Here is an 8,788-nt window from a genome sequence, read left to right on the forward strand (position 1 = left end):
CGCGGGCCCCTTGAAGAAACCATCCCACAAGTCACTCGCTCACCCAGAGCGAAGACACCAGAAAACACCCAAATTCACTCACTCTCCAGAGCGAGGACAACATCAAACCCCAATTCACTCGCTCCCCCAGAGCGAGGACACCAGAAAAGCCTACCGCGGAAGGGGAACCCATCTGCCACAGAAAGCCAAGGCATTCGGCCCATTAAATTTTTAAACAAATTTCACAAGGTCAACGCAAATTTCACTCGTTCGCCCGAAACGAGGCCATCCAACAATTCTAACGCAGATTCGCTATCTGCTACAGAACCTAAAGACATGCGACCCAATATATTTTAAAATTTTCAAAATAACATCCCACAATTCACTCGCTCACCCCGAGCGAGGTCACCAGAACCCTCATGCAGATTTGCATCTGCCACAGAACATCCAGACCAAGCCGTTGCATACTGTAATTGACGTTTACGGAATGGTTCCAATAGGAATACGATAGAGAAAGCGTGAATACGCCACATCATATAATCGACACTTACACGATTTGGTTACGTTCCAACAATGGACCTAAAGCATCGAAGAAACTAGGCACTGATAGATTAACAGGTTCACCTTCTGTTACTTGGGTTTCGGAAGGCGATAAAGCGTATGTGTACTTCAACCATTGCACAGAGGGATAGGTTTCTTGTAACTGGTTTTTGGCGCCGAAATTATAGAGCTCATTGGTGTTGCGACATTTTTCAGCGGGCCGGAGATGTTGGTCAATGCGTTTTCGAAATCAATCGATTCACGGAGCCCCTTCGCTGCACGTTCCTTATTAGCACAAAATAGTATAGCAATATCCACCTGTGATCCAGATAAGTTTGATTTAACAAATCGTTGGACATACTCAGATGTTGCTTCGGCGGCACCCACTAAAACTTCAAATATCCCCAATGAATTTTTGTTGACAATAAAAAAGGAGGAACACGCTGATTCTATGCGCTTTTCATCCGAGTATCGCAAGGACATACCTTGTTCGATACTGAAATATTATCAAAGTTTGCTGATAAGCCTAAAAATTCACAATGGTTCTCTGCTTATAAATACCATTGGTCCTGCATCAGCTTACCCACAATGCTTGAAGTTACGCCGTGCTCCTCAGATCAATTGGATCCAACAGCCCGTGGACGTTTACTTGCGAGTAAAGTTGGATATGGCGCATTTACAACTTTACCAGGCTTCCGCGAAATTATTGGCCCTAAAATTGTAGCCGCTCTACGCCGTAAAGATTTGGCAGTGACACATGCTGCAATCGATATGATAAACGCACTCTTGCATTCAGTGAATCATTAACTGTTAATGATCATTGCAACAACAAGTTTTTTCAATTAGAAGGAAAGTTTTCTAAGCTGGGTCGCCCCTCGGCATTGTTTGGCAAGCGCTCCGCGCGTAATTCTGCCATGAAAAACGCTCAAAGAGGACACATCTGCCTTGCAGATGTAGTTCAGAGTCGGCACAAAAGAAGAGGAGCACGACGCAAATTGACAGAGAAGCTCGGCTTAGAATCTCTTCCGAGGTTATCGCGCCTTATATTATTTGTCTATAACTGCGCAATTCACAAAAGTGTATTCAAGCACAATTTAAGGTTTGGATCGTTTTCATGGTTTCCACTATAAAATTTGACCACATTCGGCGAATAGGACACCTTGTGAATTGCCTAAATTATTTCTTAGCAAACGGCTCTTCATACCGAACTGTGATTACTCGAAAGTGCATTTCATTAACATTTCGCTATTAAATAAGAAAACTTTATAAAATGTTCGACTTCATACTCTGGCCCACGGTGTCATTGAACTCCCATTATTTTTAAACTCCAGGCAAGAGGTTTTCCTCAGCCTCTAAAAGGGCCTGCGATTTTTGTGGCGCTGTCGTTGCTGAATTTGTTTGTCCAGATTTTTTAGGATCATGACCCCTAAGGATATTGATGCAACCGCCTCTTCCAGCAAAACCTAACGTTAAATTTAAAATCAAAATATATAGTGAAGCTATACACGATATAACAATTGCTAATGATGTGGCAAAACCTTTTAATATGTTATCAGCATATTCAACAATAACAGCAACAATTAGGCCATCACCAGCTTGTAAAAATATTAAATACCCCATAAATAAGTCATAACCCGAAGAACCCATTTTTCAAAATTTGACGTCCATCATTAACGAAACATGTTAGTACACCGAATGGTATACTCAATAAACTTCATTGTACATTACGCATCCATACCGATATATCGGCACTTTTAAGAAATTTTTTTTTTTTATATACCGGCAAAACCGGATCGAAAACAAGCACCAAGTGCAGCCCATAAACCAAGTAAACGATTTTGTTCACGACCGCTTGTTTGTTCTTTACCACCAACCTTAGTCTTGTCGACCGTTTGTGCTAGTTGTACCATAACTACGCCTGCAATTAGTAGTACTAGCGCACCCCATTGTGTCTGGATGAGACGCCGGCGCAGTATGATTACGGCAAACATAGCTGTGGTGAGTACTTTTAGTTGATAAACGACTTGATAGGTAGCTGCATCCAGATGCAGAAGCAGACACGTAAATTGACCCTATTGCAACTTTTGTGCATTTACTATAGATAAAACGTCTCTTTTTTTATAAAAAACTTAACGCAATTCTTTTCGAAAAATTCACAAACAAATTACTTCATGAAAGTCGAGTATAAACTACTTTATTTACTTTTCCATTGCCATTAATTTGGTACTGCTTGGCAAAATTCAGCACTTAAAAATAATTTGCCAACATAGAATTACAAATATCTCTGCATCTTTTAACCTTGTTCTTGTGCCAGTTCACGCGCCTCAGCGTGCTCCAATTCAGCAATACGTTCCAAACCCTTGGAGCCGAGAATACCACCTCCCCAGTGTTTACGGATCTCATCATGCGCAATTACAACTAGCTGTGCCTTCTTTTGCTCCACCAGCAGTCACGGTATTTGTACCAGACCGCACGAAAGTGAGTTTTTTCTTGGGTTGTACATCCTTGCCCTTGGTTTTAGCTTCCTCAATCCTCTTCAAACGTTGCTTTTTAGCAAGCGCCGATTCTGGGCAGTATTTCTCCAAAAGTTTGAACGTTTTTACTGCTGTTGTTTTATCTAAATTGATGATTTGGTGGAGGTACCTTCAAACACTTTTGCAAAACAGCCTTTTGGCGCTGAACCCGAATATATTAGGGCCATTTTACAAAACGAGATAAGTCACGTTTAGGTTGGACATAATGGCCTATGCCGAAATTCTTGGGACGCTTTTCGAAGAGCTGGTTAACCACCTTCTTTACAACAGGTTTCTTGACGCCCAACGGTGCGGGTGCAACCTTCTTGGTAACTGGCTTCTTCTTTGGCCTGAGCTTCTTCGCAACCATTTCGGATTGTTTTCTGAACGCGATATAATTGAAAAACGCAGATTTTATTAGCTGCTCAAAGTTAAGAGCTGCTTTTCTCTCTGCTTGTTAAAAAGGTATTGCACGTATTGTTGAAATTTGCCAATTCGCATATGGACAGCTGTCAGACAAACAGCTGCCCAGTTGGTGCTGCCGGCTGGAATGACGACTGCCCTCTGCATAAGGCAACTGGGGTATTTTACAACTAGGGCGGTTTAGGCAAAGAGGGGACTTTTAGAAACATTATTGGGCTGCGAATGTTTACGCATGGACATACTCTTACGAATGATTATTGAACCTTAATTACCTTTGAAATGTACCCACCAGCAGCAGTTTTTTTTTGCCAATTGCCTGAGCAATAACGTTATCAGGAAATCGAAGCGGCTTGAAAACTCCAGAGGAGACATTTCAAATGGTTTTGTATTTTACAGGTTAGGAAGGAATATTTGCATACCCAAGAACTCCAAAAAAAAAAAACTTTTTTTTCGGTACAACCGGTAGTTTAACATCTTACTCACTTGCAATTCGGTGGCCAGTTGTGCTTTGCATTATAGCAGGGTGCCGGCGATGATTCGTTGGCCATGGCGTTGGTTTGTATGCTTTGTTGGTAAGGATTCAATGGGCCCAGCTTCTGGGGTCAAACTCACTCGGAAAGTGTCGAGATTTCTCCTGTCATCTCAAATGTTTGAGGACCCTTTTCCGCAGGCAGAGCAATCGTTTTTTTTGGTTGTCTTTCGGCGAGTTTTCAGCGGGTGCTGCTGTTTTTTGGGCGCCTTGCTTAAATAGATACCTAAAACGAAATAAAAAATAAAGAAGAAATTAGTAGAGCTGTAAAAGAGGAAGATATTACAAGAATTTATCAATATACTTACCAAACCACGTTGTACTCGTCCGGATGAAAATTCATTCAATAAGTGTGTATCCATATCTCATGAATGAATGACATTTCTGAATGAACAAAGAAAGGTTGCCACTCGTACAACATTTTCCTCCGGCCGTGAACACGTTGGAAGCGATCCACGGGAATCACAATTCGGATCCTTAAGCGCAACAAGTCCGATTATTTGGAACGCGATCTAGGTAAGGTGTCCTACACCTCTTGTCAATAGCCATGGTTCGGGATACTCAAGACGAACCAGAATCAATAAGTGGCCGAATACCGTCATTCCACTTATATATAAAAAAAAAAAAACGATATTTAAGAAGTATCGATGATAACGCGAAATAAAAATATAAATTTTTCCTTTATATCGCATAAAATTCTGCTGTCCAAACATGTTTTTTGCGGCGGGCAGGAAAGTTGTTGGTTTTTTAGCACCAACAACACAAATCACAGCGACTCAAAAGAACCCACGCTATACACTTTCTACCCGGTTCGGTACCAGAATGTGCGAATCGAAAATCGTATATGCTCATTTTTCTGCAGCACTAGTGTGCCCGTGGCCACCCTGCAAAAACGCTATCGTCATTCCACGTCATTTGACTAGTCATTTTACGGTCATGGGTAAGTTTTGTGACCAAATTTTTGTAGGGCAACTAAAACGCTACCGGGTGACACGACATAAACAAAATAAGGCACTAAAGACCCAGGCACATAACGTGCGGGGAAAGAGGCCATGTTCATAATGCACGCCACATATGAACATTTTTTTTTCTTTTTGCGGCGACAGATGTTTCCCCTTATGCGCGTGCTAATAAAATTTCCCAAATCCCCAACAATACAATTAAGGAAGGACCACTCGCCCCTGCACTTTGACAATGACCCGACCCATTGAAACCTATTTCACTCCTTTGAGGAAAATGGGTCGTTTTGCCGCTTTAAAACGTAATGCTGCCACGAACGCAGCGCGTTATTCGTCGGAATGCCGAGTGTGTCTTGAGCGACACCCTATCCGCTTGTGCCCAACCTTTCGGGCGAAAAGGCCAGAAGAGCGCCTTTACGTAACCATTCGCGAAAGCTACTGCGGAAATTGTCTGGCGCCTGATCACCGCTCTGACGCGTGCCCAAGCCAAGGGCGATGCAAACGGTGCGGCGAGAAGCACCACACGATGCTGCACATCGCCTCGATCGACGAAGAGGAGCAGCTATTACGAGAAGCCCGCTCCAAGCCATGGATCATCCAAGTGGAAGAGGAGCTAGATTCACCCCGAGAGCGGATAGACGACTCAATCTCGTTATATGCGTCGGACGCTGGAACGGAGACTGGACCTCTTCGTCCACCCCGGAACCGAGATGCCAGCCGAACCGGAGCGGAGACGCGGTCTCTTCGCCCGACCATAACGCCTACAGCCAAATCATTTCGACCACTTCTGCAGCACGAGAGAAGCGGCTCCAACAAGGGACAGCGACAGCCCAGTGCCACACATATAACGGCCGAGCGGAGACCCGGTCTCTTCGCCGGCAACCCAGGAACTCCCAACGGAGACGACATTCGCGCGACCGCAGAGCGGAGACACGGCCTCTTCGCCTGCACCAACGACATCAGCTACAAGATCGCAGCCACGGAGGCAACACGCTGCAGCTCACCACCCTGTCCACCTTCCGGTCAGGGCTCGTAGCCCAGCATCCAGCGGCCACCGCCACCATGATCCCAACGGTAGCGATCACACCCACCGCGGTCGTGAAGATAGAAGCTGGGGGGCGGCTACACCTCGTCCGGGCCTTAATTGACGGATGCTCCCCCACCACCGTGATAGCATATGAGCTCGCCCAGGAGCTCCAACTCCCTGCCAGCAACATTGGCGGGCAAGCAGGATGCCTACTACGCATACGAGGAAGACACGGCCAAAATAAACGAATTGCAACTCATGCGGCGGTCGTGTCCAATTTTCGGCGAATGGCCCCACGACCAGCGTCGACAGCGCCATCGCATCCCCGTACGCACATCTCCGTCTGGCGGATCCACAGTTTTATTCATCCGCCCCGATCCGCCTCGTACTAGGGACAGACGTATATGCCGAAATAATGCTACCAGGGATTCTGCCCACCACGTTTGGCCCTTTGCTGGCTCAGAGTACCATCTTCGGTTGGGTACTCTCGGGCACAACCAAGGCCTAACATGAAAATGTTCGGTAACGACCGAAATCCATGAATTTTTACACTTTTTTATTTTTATTGAATTTCTGCTGTACACAGTCGCAAGAGGTGTGCATTGTGATTTCGTACAAGTGAAAAATCTTTCTATCCCTCCATTGCCATACCTACGTGTCAAATCATAGCTGACAGGGAGAACGGCTGTCGCGAAGGGTCAGAGAATGGAAGAAAGGTTTCTTTTTCTTGTGTTCGCCGTTATTAAATTGAAGTGCCATGAATTGCACATTTGTTTCAAATCAGCTTTTCCGTTAAATTTATATACAGAAAATCAAACTACATATTAATACTCACTCGCTGTTCACTATTGTGAACGTTTTATCGAAAATTCGCCACTTGTATGAATTCACAATCGAGGTGTGCGTATTAAAAGCTTGTATCATTACAATAAGTTATTTTTTATTGAATTTTCTTCATACAAAATTCACAAGCATAGAATTTCCAATGAATTTGTAATAAACGGCAAGAAATATGAACACGTATATCTTCTTACTTCTTTTCGCAATCCCTAGCCCTAGGCAAACCTGGCTCACGCCTTACACCATAACGGGAAAATTGGTGAATGACCGAGGCAGCAGCAACCAAGCTCCCACACTGCGCAAACCATTTTGCGTGCCGCCAAGCCGGCGGACTGGCCGGCATTATGTTAAGTTAGATATAATTAATTATAAGTTTTTTATTTTTTTCCTCTTCTTCACGGTCGGTGATCCTTGGCGGACTGTGATGTTGCGTACCGCAAGGGGGGCGGCATGTTTAGGCCCAATGCCTAACTTTTATCTGATTGACGGCGCCCCTCCCTAACGTTTTAATAATATTTCCAGCCACCCACACTCACGCCGCATTTGTGTGCATGCATGCACATGCATGCGTTTGGCTTTTCCTTGTCCGGGCTGGCTTCGCTTTATACGATACACAACGTCGTTCAGTATTTTAATAACCTTATATGGACCATCCCACGATGCTTGCAGTTTTGGGAAACTGCCTTTCTTTCTCTGTGGATTATACAGTAGTACAAAGTCATCTTTGAACCCATCTGAATCTATCAAATCGAGCTTTCATCTTGTCACTCTTTATCCGCATATGGTCCCTCACATTACGATGCAACTCATCCATTTCACTCTGCACCCTTTCCCAATAACTGTTATCTCCCATTGCAGGGGCAACACCTTTCCCAAATACTAAATCACACGGAAGTGTTCTTGCAGGCGATTGTCCGGTAGCCTCGTGCACAGCGGAGCGATAAGCAAATAGGAATATTTGGATGTGTTTGTCCCAATTTTGTTGACACGTCACCACTACAGTTAAATCTTTCAACCATTCCATCTGACTGTGGGTGAAGAGGTGTTGAGCGCGTTTTATCAATTCCCAACAAACAACGCATTTCACTGAATACTGCGCTCTCAAAGTTTCTTCCTTGGTCTGAATGTATCTCAATTGGCACTCCAAACCTGGCTACCCAGTTTTGCACGAAAACATCTGCAATGGATTTTTCCTCCTGGAAGTAATCCATAACGACTAATACATATGTGTTGCCAGAGTCACTAACTGGAAACGGAATTGCAACATCCATTTCCACTCGCTCATACGGTGCTCCCGCATTGTATTGTTGTAATTTACCCCGATTTATGGTGTGTGAACCCTTCGCTACCATACACCGTGCGCAGTTTCGAATCCATGCTTCAACTGATTTTCTACAGTTTACCCAGTAAAATCGCTGTTTAATTTTCTCCAGGGTTTTAGTTACACCCAAATGACCTCCACTAGATCCGTTAAGGAATTCCTATAAACCGTTTTAACTCTGGATTTCGGAACTATGATGAGATTCTTTCCGTCTTCACTTTCCCATACGCAATCAAGAACTCCATAAATTATTTTAAGGCTATTCCACTGGACCCAGTATGCCTTAGCCGCAGAACTTTGTGGTGCAGTTTTAGAACGTCTATCTCCAGCTTCTTTGGCTTCCATAAGTTTTTCTATGTCCACATCATTATTTTTCATTGCGCTGAAAGTCCATTCATCATCGGGTTGTATTTGCATTAGCCTTATGTCTATTTTTCCTTCGGACCTTTCAACTTTGGAACAATGCCTACACTCTATGGCACACGGTCGTCGCGATAGCGCATCAGCATTTCCATGCTGTTTCCCATTACAATGCTCAATATCAAATTCATAATCTTGCAGCCTTTCAATCCAACGTGCAACTTGTCCCTCTGGTTGCTTAAACTGTAGTAGCCATCTCAATGCTGCGTGATCCGTTCTAAGATGAAATCTTTGTCC

At 44.1% G+C, this 8,788-nt stretch overlaps 2 pseudogenes; both read right to left on the reverse strand.

Moving 5' to 3' along the window:
* Window positions 1-1,839: 1,839 nt before the first annotated feature.
* LOC137239440 (UDP-N-acetylglucosamine transporter pseudogene) lies at window positions 1,840-2,735 on the reverse strand (annotated as a pseudogene).
* A 77-nt stretch (window positions 2,736-2,812) lies between these two features.
* On the reverse strand, window positions 2,813-3,402 carry LOC137239448 (large ribosomal subunit protein eL8-like; annotated as a pseudogene).
* Between the last annotated feature and the right edge of the window lie 5,386 nt (window positions 3,403-8,788).

Source organism: Eurosta solidaginis, chromosome 1 (assembly GCF_040869045.1).
Source record: "Eurosta solidaginis isolate ZX-2024a chromosome 1, ASM4086904v1, whole genome shotgun sequence".
Classification (NCBI taxonomy): domain Eukaryota; kingdom Metazoa; phylum Arthropoda; class Insecta; order Diptera; family Tephritidae; genus Eurosta; species Eurosta solidaginis.